Source organism: Penaeus chinensis, chromosome 27 (genome assembly GCF_019202785.1).
Source record: "Penaeus chinensis breed Huanghai No. 1 chromosome 27, ASM1920278v2, whole genome shotgun sequence".
Taxonomy (NCBI): domain Eukaryota; kingdom Metazoa; phylum Arthropoda; class Malacostraca; order Decapoda; family Penaeidae; genus Penaeus; species Penaeus chinensis.
The window spans coordinates 25,827,028-25,837,027 of NC_061845.1; the positions used below are offsets into that span (position 1 = coordinate 25,827,028).

General features: G+C 39.9%; 1 protein-coding gene across 3 annotated transcripts in view; it reads right to left on the reverse strand.

Annotated features, from left to right (window-relative positions):
• Positions 1-10,000, reverse strand: part of LOC125039536 (glutamate-gated chloride channel-like) — a 376,883-nt gene that overhangs the window by 365,708 nt on the left and 1,175 nt on the right. The gene's annotated exons all lie outside the window — the stretch shown is intronic.

Below are 10,000 nucleotides of genomic sequence, written 5' to 3' on the forward strand. Positions count from 1 at the left end.
CGCACTTTCGCCTTAATTACTTCTTGAAAAGAAGAAACAGAATGAGAGTAAGCTAATATACCCAATTACCATTTCTTTCTCGTAAACAATGATCACACGTTATTACCCGAGCAATTACCGAATTAAGAAGTAATTATTGGCTCCCTAGTTTATCCTAGTGTTGTTTAACTCCTCCAGTTTGCCCGCGCCCGCACCACGCCACCCCACGCCACGCCACCCCACGCCACGCCACGCCACGCCACGCCACGCCACGCTGAGTCAATCGAGCTGCGTTACGAGTTACATAACCACCCCCCCAATAAAAAAAACCACCCCCCCCCCTCATCTCCTTCATTCGCTCCCCTCAAAAAAAAAAAAAAATCGTGACTTTAGCGAGCACGAAATTTTGAGATCTTATCGAAAGTCGAATTTCCTGATTCATTCGCCGAGGGAACTCGAAGATAAAAAAAATCGCCATTCGTGCAAAGACTGCTAAAGAAAGGAGATATGATTTCCCTCGTTTTGTTTCACGGACGCCGTCGATATTCGTGTAAAAAGGCGGTTTGCGCTGAACGGCCACTTATCATCATAATCATACCATTCTAAACATGCCACGCTTTACTATTACATTGGAGAAGGGGAGGAAGAGGGACTGTTAATTGTGTCGGCGTGTGCATACCTGCTTATGTCCCTTAGTATGTGACTCTTGTAATTACATACACGTGTACGTATACAGGTCTAGTTTACGCACACATGTTTTTCCTTATGGCACCGTTCACTTCCTAATTATCCGAATTTGCTCCATTTCCTCCGTCGACACGTACAGGACTTGATGCATTGATCTGGCACATATGTGACGTCACGATCAAAATGGCGGCGATGGGTTAAGATAATTAGAATGGCAGCTGATTTTTCTTAGGCAATGCCTTCCTCCTCCTTTTCCTTTCCTCCGTCCTCCTCCTCTCCCTCGTTTTCCTTTAATCTTTCCAACTCTTTCCTTATTTCTATTTCTCCTTTCTTCTTTTCTCCCCCTCGTCGCCCCTCCCTTTCATTCTTTCTGTCATTCCTCTCTTCCCGTTTTTTTCCCTCTTTTGACCATTTCCTTTTACTCATCCTTTCTTCTCCTTTTTCTACCTTCCTCCTCAATATTCCTTCCATTCATCTATTCTCCCTTCCCTCCTTCCTTCCTTTCATCATTCCTTCTGTACTTTTCCTTATTTTTTCCCTCATTTTCCCCTCCTTTGTTTCATCTCTTGTTTCTTTTCTAGGACAGATATTTCTTCTCTATTTTTTTATATTATAGTCTCATCGAAGCCTAGTTTAAGGGACTGATTCTGTGCAGAAAACAGCTCTTTCCTCGCCTTCTTCTTCTCATTTTATCTCTCTCTCTCCCTCTCTTACTCTAGTTTTCTCTCTGACACACCCTCTCCCTCTTACTCTCTAGTTTTCTTTTTTGACACACCCTCTTCATTTCTCCCTGTTCTCACTCTCCCACTCCTTTTCCCTTCTTTCTTTGTCTCTCATGTTCCCTCTCTCTCCTCCTCTACATCTCTTTTGGTCTCTGCTTCCCTTCCCAATCCTTCCCTGTTTCCATTCTTTTTGGTTCTCTTCCTCTTCACTTCATTTCCCTTTTTCATTTCCCTCTCCCTTTTTTTTCCTTTTATTCTTCTCTATCATCCCATCTCCCTTCATTCCCCCTCCCTCTCCCTCTTGCCTTTTACGCCCTCTCTCTCTCTCCCTCTATTACCTTTTTGCATCTGCTAGTCCCTGTGCATCATATTTTCAACTTTGTTTTTTTCCAGCCCCTGCTATCTTTCTCTTTCTCTCTCTCTCTCTCTCTCTCTCTCTCTCTCTCTCTCTCTCTCTCTCTCTCTCTCTCTCTCTCTCTCTCTCTCTCTCTCTCGTTCTTTCTCCCTAACCCTCATCTCACCCTCACCTTCACCCTCTCCCTCACTCTCATCTCACCCTTAGCGTCACCCTCTTCCTCAAACTCTTCTCACCCTCAGCGCCACCCTCTCCCTCAGCGTCATTCTCTCCTTCACCCTCACCTCACCCTTACCCTCACCCTCACCCTCATCTCACTCTCCCCCTCTCCCCCGCCCCCCAGCCAGCGTCCACCCCCTCACCCAACCCTCAGCCCGCGGGTCATGCAATCCGCTCACGCCGCCATGAAGGAAGGACGAGTTACGAAGCACGCATGGTGCTGCTTCCGGATTCCTCCTCCGCCTCGCTATTACCATGTCATCCTTATGGAGATGGAGAGACCTAAACCTTGAGTATTACTTTTGCATATTCACACACGCGGCCGGCCAAGAGAGCAGCAGCCTTCGCCCGGGTGGATTATTCACATCCGACTTCTCTCGAATTTGCACAAAGCAAATGGACGGCTCCTTTTTGTCGCCGGGAGAGAAAGGGGCCTTTTTGGTGTCTAAAAAAAATGCACTCGCAAATGATGCTGTCGTGAATTTCTTCTTGTCTGAGAGAAGGGGGGAGGAGGGAGGGAGGGAGGGAGGGGGAAGGAGAGGGGGGTTGGGAGGGAGAGGGAGAGGGAAAGGGAGAGGGAAGGAGGGAGGGGAAGGAGAGGGAGGGAGGGAGGGAGGGAGATGAGGGAGGGGAAGGAAGGAGAGGGAGGGAGGGGGGAGGGAGGGAGAGAGAGAGAGAGAGAGAAAATGTCAATGTTTATCACACGCACCAGAGACCTCTTCAAGACATTGCATATACTTACACAGAACATCCTATTCAATAAAAAAAAAAAAAAATCCGAGATGAGTCTGTTCACCCACAGCTCCTATACGGATAAACAGCACTTATAAAACGCAAAAAAATAGAAACCAGTGAACTATGAGAGAGAGAGAGGGGGGGGAGGGAAATAGAGAGAGAGAGAGAGAGAGAGAGAGAGAGAGAGAGAGAGAGAGAGAAGGAGAGAGAGAGAGAGAGAGAGAGAGAGAGAGAGAGGGGGGGGGGGAAGAGAGGGAAAGAGAGGGAGAGGGAGAGAAAGAGAGGGAAAGAGAGGGAGAGGAAGGGAGGGAGGGAGGGAGGGATGGAGGAGAGAGAGAGAGAGAGAGAGAGAGAGAGAGAGAGAGAGAGAGAGAGAGAGAGAGAGAGAGAGAAGAGAGAGAGAGAGAGAGAGAGAGAGAGAGAGAGAGAGAGAGAGAGAGAGAGAGAGAGAGAGAGAGAGAGAGCGAGAGAGAGAGAGAGAGAGAGAGAAACTAATAATCCAAAAAAAGAGAACCAGAGAGACCGCGACAACGAGAGAGAGCCATGAAGAGAGAAATCATTTAAAAAGCCGCTACAGGGAGACCAGGATCGCGTGCAAGCAAGCGGCCAGGAATCAGGAAGGCAAGTAGTCCGAAAAGACTGACGCGGGCGCTGACGGATGGCCTTTCGCCACCAATAATCATTATCTCGTCCACATGGAATGGCAGTGACCGGGATGGACAGCCAGGCCGGATTGGGGTCTCAGGTAGGCAAAGATTCCAACGAAGATGGAAGAGGACAAGGAGAGGAGGCGGACGGAGAGGTAGGTAAGAGGGGCAAAAAAATGCCTAAGCCATAATTTCGACGAAGATGGAATAGAAGAAAGTAGACAGACGAAGGTATAGGTAAGAAGGACATAACAATGTAAGCCATAAGTTCGACGAAGATGGAATAGAGGAGAATAGACAGATGAAGGTACACGTAAAAAGGGCAAAAAAAAATGCAAGCCATAATTTCGACGAAGATGGAATAGACAAGAGATAAATAAGTAAGGACATGGAAACACGGGAGCCAAGATTACAACCAGCAAAGAAAAGAGATAAGGAGAGACAGGAGAAGGTACATGTAACAAAAAAAAACGTTTACGCCAAGATTTCGACAAAAACGGAAAATTAAAAGAAAAGACAGACAAAGATGTAAGAACGACAAAAAAAATAGTTAGCCTAAGACACGATTCTGGCCAAGAAGGGAAAGAATAAGAACAGACAGACGGAGATATAGGTAAGAAGGACAAGAAAACACGTAAGCCAAGATTTCGACCAACAAGTTAAAGGGCAAGGACAACAAACTGCTACAATTTCGACAAACAAGGAAACAGAGAAGCTACAGGTAGGAAGAACAAGAAAACATGTAAACAATAATTTCGACCAAAAGGAAAAAGGACAAGGATAACAAGAGACAGACGGAGATGTAAGAAAAAACAAAATAATCTAAGCCATAATTTCGACGAAAATGGAAAAGATCAAAAAGAGAAGACTGAGATATTGGTAATGAAGACAAGAAAACATGAAAGTCAAGATGACGACCATCAAAGAAATGGATAAGAATAAACAGACAACGATATATGTAAGAAGAAAAAAAAACGTACACGCCAAGATTTCGACCAAGAAGGAAAATGAAAGGAAGAGACGAACAAAGATATATATATTTAAGAAGGACAAGAAAATATTCAGACACGATTCTGGCCAAGAAGGGAAGGGATAAGAACAGACAGACGGAGATAGAGGTAAGGAGGACAAAAAAACACGTAAGCCAAGATTTTGACCAACAAGGAAAAGGGTAATAAGAGGCAGACGGAGATATAAATAAAAGAGGCAAGAAAATATGTAAGCCATAATTTCGAACAAGAAGGACAAGGATAGGAAGAGCAGACAGACGGAGATAAAAAGGACAAGAAAGCGTGTAGGCTAAAACACGACTTTCATCAATAAGGAAAAAGTGTGAAAAGAAACAGACAATAAAGGTGAGTAGGATAAAACAAAAAAACATTTAAAAACACCTTTATGTCAACCAACAAGGAAAAGGAAAAGAAAATACAGATGAAGGTATAAGGACGAAAAAAAAAAAAAAAAAAAAAAAACATACCGTAATTTCGACCAATAAAGAAAAAAGATAAGGAGACGAGGAGGAAGAGAGAGGGAAATAAAAAAAAAAGACGAAAAATATGAAACGGAGGTAGACAGAAGGACCGAGAAGAAAAGGCGAGAGAGCGACAGACCGTGAAATAGGTAAAGAAGACAAGAAAACATACTAGTCAAGAAGAGAGATAAGAAGACGTGGGAAAAGAGATAAGAACGAAGGCGAGATTTCCACCGAGTAAAAAGACGAACAGAGAGAGAGAGAGAGAGAAAAAAAAAAATCGGGTATAAGAGGAATAGAAAAATATACAAAAATAGCCACGAATCACAGCAAGAAGGAAAAGAAGAGGAAAAAGTAGCGAGAATCTAGAAGAGGGAGAGAGAAAAGATGGGAAAAAAGATAAGAAAGATATAAAACTCGAGAGAGACCAAGAAGGGGAAAAAGAGAAAAAAGAAAGATGAAATAAGAAACAGACGAAGGAATAGAAGGAACAAGAAGAAAATAATGAGGAAGTAGAGAGAGGGACGAACAAGAAGGGCAGAGGTAGGAGAAGATAGAGACAAGGAACAGAAAAAAAACGAAAAGTTAAGATTTCGACCGAAGGAGAAGAGAGAAAGGAGAATAATTTGACAGAGAAGGAGAGGTAGAGAGAGAAACGAAAAAAAATAGGCCTCAGGCTAGCCAAGAATTTCGACCGAAAGGGACGAAAGAATAGGAGAAAAAATTAGTTCTTACATTTATTTGTTTTTCGGTTCAACCCAAGATTCCGACCGAGCTGAAGATGAATACGAAAAAAATGAAGCTATAGAGAGCACATTTTTTATCAATCTATTTATCTATATTTCCCAATTATTTTTTATTTATTTTTGTTTCTTTTTGAGGGGTGAGAAGAAAAAAAAGAAGTAAGGGAAATTAAAACTCATACTATTGCATTTTATACTAATTGATTTATACTTCCATCAAGCTTGCATACTTTCCAACCAAAAAGAGAAAGGAGAAGAAGAGACAGACGGAGTTACGTAAGTAAGAAGAACAAGAAAACACTTAAGCCAAGATTTCGAACAACAAGCAAAAGGACAAGGGTAATAAGAGGCAAATGGAGATATAAACAAAAAGGGCAAGAAAACAAGTAAACCATAATCACGACCAAGAAGGAAAAGGATAGGAAGAGCAGAGGAAGAAGAGGGAGAGAGAAAAAAATGGGGAAAAATAAGAGAGATATAAACATCGAAAGAGACCACGAAGGGGGAGAAGAAGAGAAGACAGGAAACTAAGAAAACTAAGAAAAAGACGAATAGGAGGAGAGAAGGAGCAAGAAGAAAATGATCAGGATGTAGAGAAAACGACCAACAAGAAGAGCAAGAAAAGGAAAAAAGATAAAGACAAGGAAGAGAAATAGAAAAAAAAAATAGTTAAGATTTCGAACGATGGGGAAGAGAGAAAGGAGGAGAATATTTTGACAGAGAAGAAAAGGTAGAGAGAAAAACGAAAAAAAATATGCCTCAGGCTAGCCAAGAATTTCGACCAAAAGAGACGAAAGAGTGGGAGAAAAAAAAATATCTGTTCTTCCATTTATTTGCTTTTCAGTTAAACCCAAGACAGAGATGAAGATGAATTCGAAAAAAATAGAAGCTGAAGAAAACACAAAACTTTATTTATTACTATTTATGTATATTTCCAAATTATGATTATTATTTTGTTTTGGGTCAAGGAAAAAGAGGGAGGAAGTGAAATAAAAAAAAAAATCATACCTGTGCCTTTTATGCCAATTTATTAATACTTCCATTTAGCTTGCATACTTTCCGACAAAGAAATCAATAAGAAAAAAAAATGACGAATAAAAAACAAGTAAGAAAAACGAAGGAAAGAATTAGGGAAAATTATAGTAACGATGGTGATCATAAGAAGAGATAGAAGAAAAATAAAGAAAATAATGATAATGATGATAATTATGAGAAATACAGGAGGAAAGAGAAAAGACGAGGAAGATGATGAAAGTGAAAAGAAGTATATGAAGAAGAGAGGGAGAAGGAGATAAAGAAGTAGGAAAAAATAAGATGAGGAAGAATAAAAGGATGGTGATAACAAGATGAAAGCAGCAATGGTAGAACAAAAAAAAAACAAGAAAGAAGATGAAGAAGAAGAAGAAGATGAAAACGACGGAGGAGAAGGAGAGATAGAATATCAACAACATCAAGACGAATAAGAAGAGAAGCTCAGAAAGAAAAAAACGATAAGAAGATGGGAAGAAGAGAGAGTGATAAATAGCAAAGATAACAAAAAAGGGAACAATAATCGCTATTATTTCCCTCTCTCTCTCGGAAATGAACAAATAAAGATCAGATAAACAAGACAAAAACAGAAAAGGAATAAACAACGAATAAGGCTTTATCAGAAAAGAAACAACGGAGCAATATTACCTCTCTTGATCGTGCAATCAAAGATTACTGAGATCGAGTCAACCCACCGATTGCAGGACAAAAGTTTCACATTTTTCTAATCTCCTCGAGTCATTTACTATTCGATTTCTCAAATTACATGTTGTCAGCCACTTCATATATCTTTTTTTTAACAATGGCGTCTTAACATAAAGAAAAAAACGGGAGAAGGCTATTACAGCGGAGTAACAAAATGAAAATTCTATTCTATGTTTTATGTTTTGATTAAAGGGTGTGTGTAACATGCACATACACGGTGATAAATACAAAAAGCATGTATTTATACAGCGAAATCGTATTCACTAAACTGACCAAATTTTAAATCATGAAATTCATCATCCATTTCCTCGAGAACTTTGATGGTACATAAGCATAGTTATCATCAAATAATCTAAAACACGATATTCGTTTTCACTTATCGAGGCCGAGCAAAAAAAAAAAAAAAAAGAAAAGAAAAAAAAAAAAAGACTTATAGCCTGTTGAGAGACTTCTCCTGTCGTCAAGCACCGCCCCTTTCCGCAGCACACGACCTCATTTACTCATTTACCCGGCCAGCCTTCCCGTCGCAGATAAACGAGAGAACATAAATTAGAAGGGAGAGCATAGCGCAGCACAGTCCCCTCCCCCCCCCCCCCATGTCCTTACATTATTTCTTAAACACCTTTAGCACTGGTGGCGAGGGGAAGTCCCCAGGCTTGCTGATGGCTTGTGACCACGCCTCGCCCTTGTATTTTGCTCCGGGGTGATACTTAAAACGCCATTTTAGCCTCACTCATAGATTATTAGTCATTAAAATTTCCATTATCTACAGAGCCGGCACATTCGTATACATTCTTCAGTATGCTGTGTTGCATTATACGTGAAACCGCGTAGATTCATTAAATGAAGAACTCTAATTTCGAATAAAATGACAGGGGACATATTCACATGGAAATGGCTTCCTTGTGAGAAAACGTTCTCATTCAGAGCACTACAACACCGCCTGTATTTTAAGAACATATAGGAATACATACACGGTGACATGACGTTCGACTTGAAAGTAAGTTCAAGGCTGGTAACATGCAAGGTGTATAGCAACTTTAAAGGTGCTCGAGAAAACCCAAAGACCTTAGCGGCAGACTTTCTATCTGGACACGAAGCAGAACCGGCCAAATCTATGCTGCCTCTCTCTCTCTCTCAATCTCTCTCTCTCTCTCTCTCTCTCTCTCTCTCTCTCTCTCTCTCTCTCTCTCTCTCTCTCTCTCTCTCTCTCTCTCTCTCTCTCTCTCTCTCTCCCGACTTTAAATACAGTTCAGTTTTCTTAGCCATATGCGTTCTGTTGGTACGAAAGATGTGTGTGTTACATAAGGTTAGCCAAGGCCGCCTTTAATGCGAATACAGTAATTGTTTCGATAATCATTCAGATCTATAGGACAATTGCAATTACAGCCACTGCAAGATAGATATTGCTGAATGATAATCTAAGGCTCATGATGCTAAGTGAATGAAAGTAATATTTTATTTTATTTTATGATAAAGAGTGCAAATAAAAATTATGCAATGATCAGACATTTTATATTGATTGACTAAATATATTCATAATTACAATATAACCACATCAGACCTACGGTAGTGCAAACAATATCACCAAAAAGAGAATGACCGAATATTTCAATAACGATATTAACAACTACAACTGCAATGACATCCATAATCTTTTTGGCACTAAAACGGTCCGTGTTGTTTTCGACAATAGCAAATATATACTGGACATGATGAATAAAATGTTCTGTTGCCACTAATGTGAATAACGCATTGTTTAAGTTTTCTCTCGTGGTGTTACTGTTCTGAATATAAAATGCTGGCGTCATTTTTGTAAGTAAGTATTTTGTTTATTTTTTCATGAGAGATATGACTACCAACACAAGTATAAGATCATTATTACGGACATTATTATTAGTGAAGCAATAATACATTCATTTGCACTGCCGTACATTATCGTCAATGCAATCGTATGTATATCACTAATGGATGATTATTGCAATTTTCACATGATTTTTTTTTTCAGAATCATTATTATCAGTATCGTTCTAACTGATGATTATTAGTAATATTACTATTACATACAGAATATCAGTACTAGTGGTTGCACTTACAACAATTAAGGTCTAGTTACTGTAAATATCAATATCAGCATAATTTAAAACAAAAATCAACAAAATTGTGTAAATAATAAGAATAGTGTGTTTCGTAATGCGAAATAAAACAATAACCACGAAAGTTCTACAAGTAATGATAATATCTTGTTTTGTTCTAGAGTGTATTAATTATCCCGATTACCAAAAGCACTGGACATCATCGACGGCTATGAATAGTTTGTGCGAGAATTATCACACATAACCAATGGCACCTACTTTCCACACCTACTTCATCTTGTTTTTTTTATTTTCTTCTTTTCCATCATCATCTTCATCATAATCATCATCATCATCATCATCATCATCATCATCATCATCATCATCATCACTATCTAAAAGTCCCCTTTACGTGGACTTCCGTTCCAAGTGAAATCCGTAGCAGAGACCTGCACAGAATCAATAAATCATGGGAGAGAGGGAATGGAAATTATCATTGTACTCGAGGTGACGTTGCGGATTGGATTACCATTATAAGGAAAGAATGGAATTAGGGTCAAAAAGAAAAATAAAAAAAAAAAGGAAAGGAGATCGAGAGTCGACAGATGAGAGCGACCGTACGGAGACAAAAAG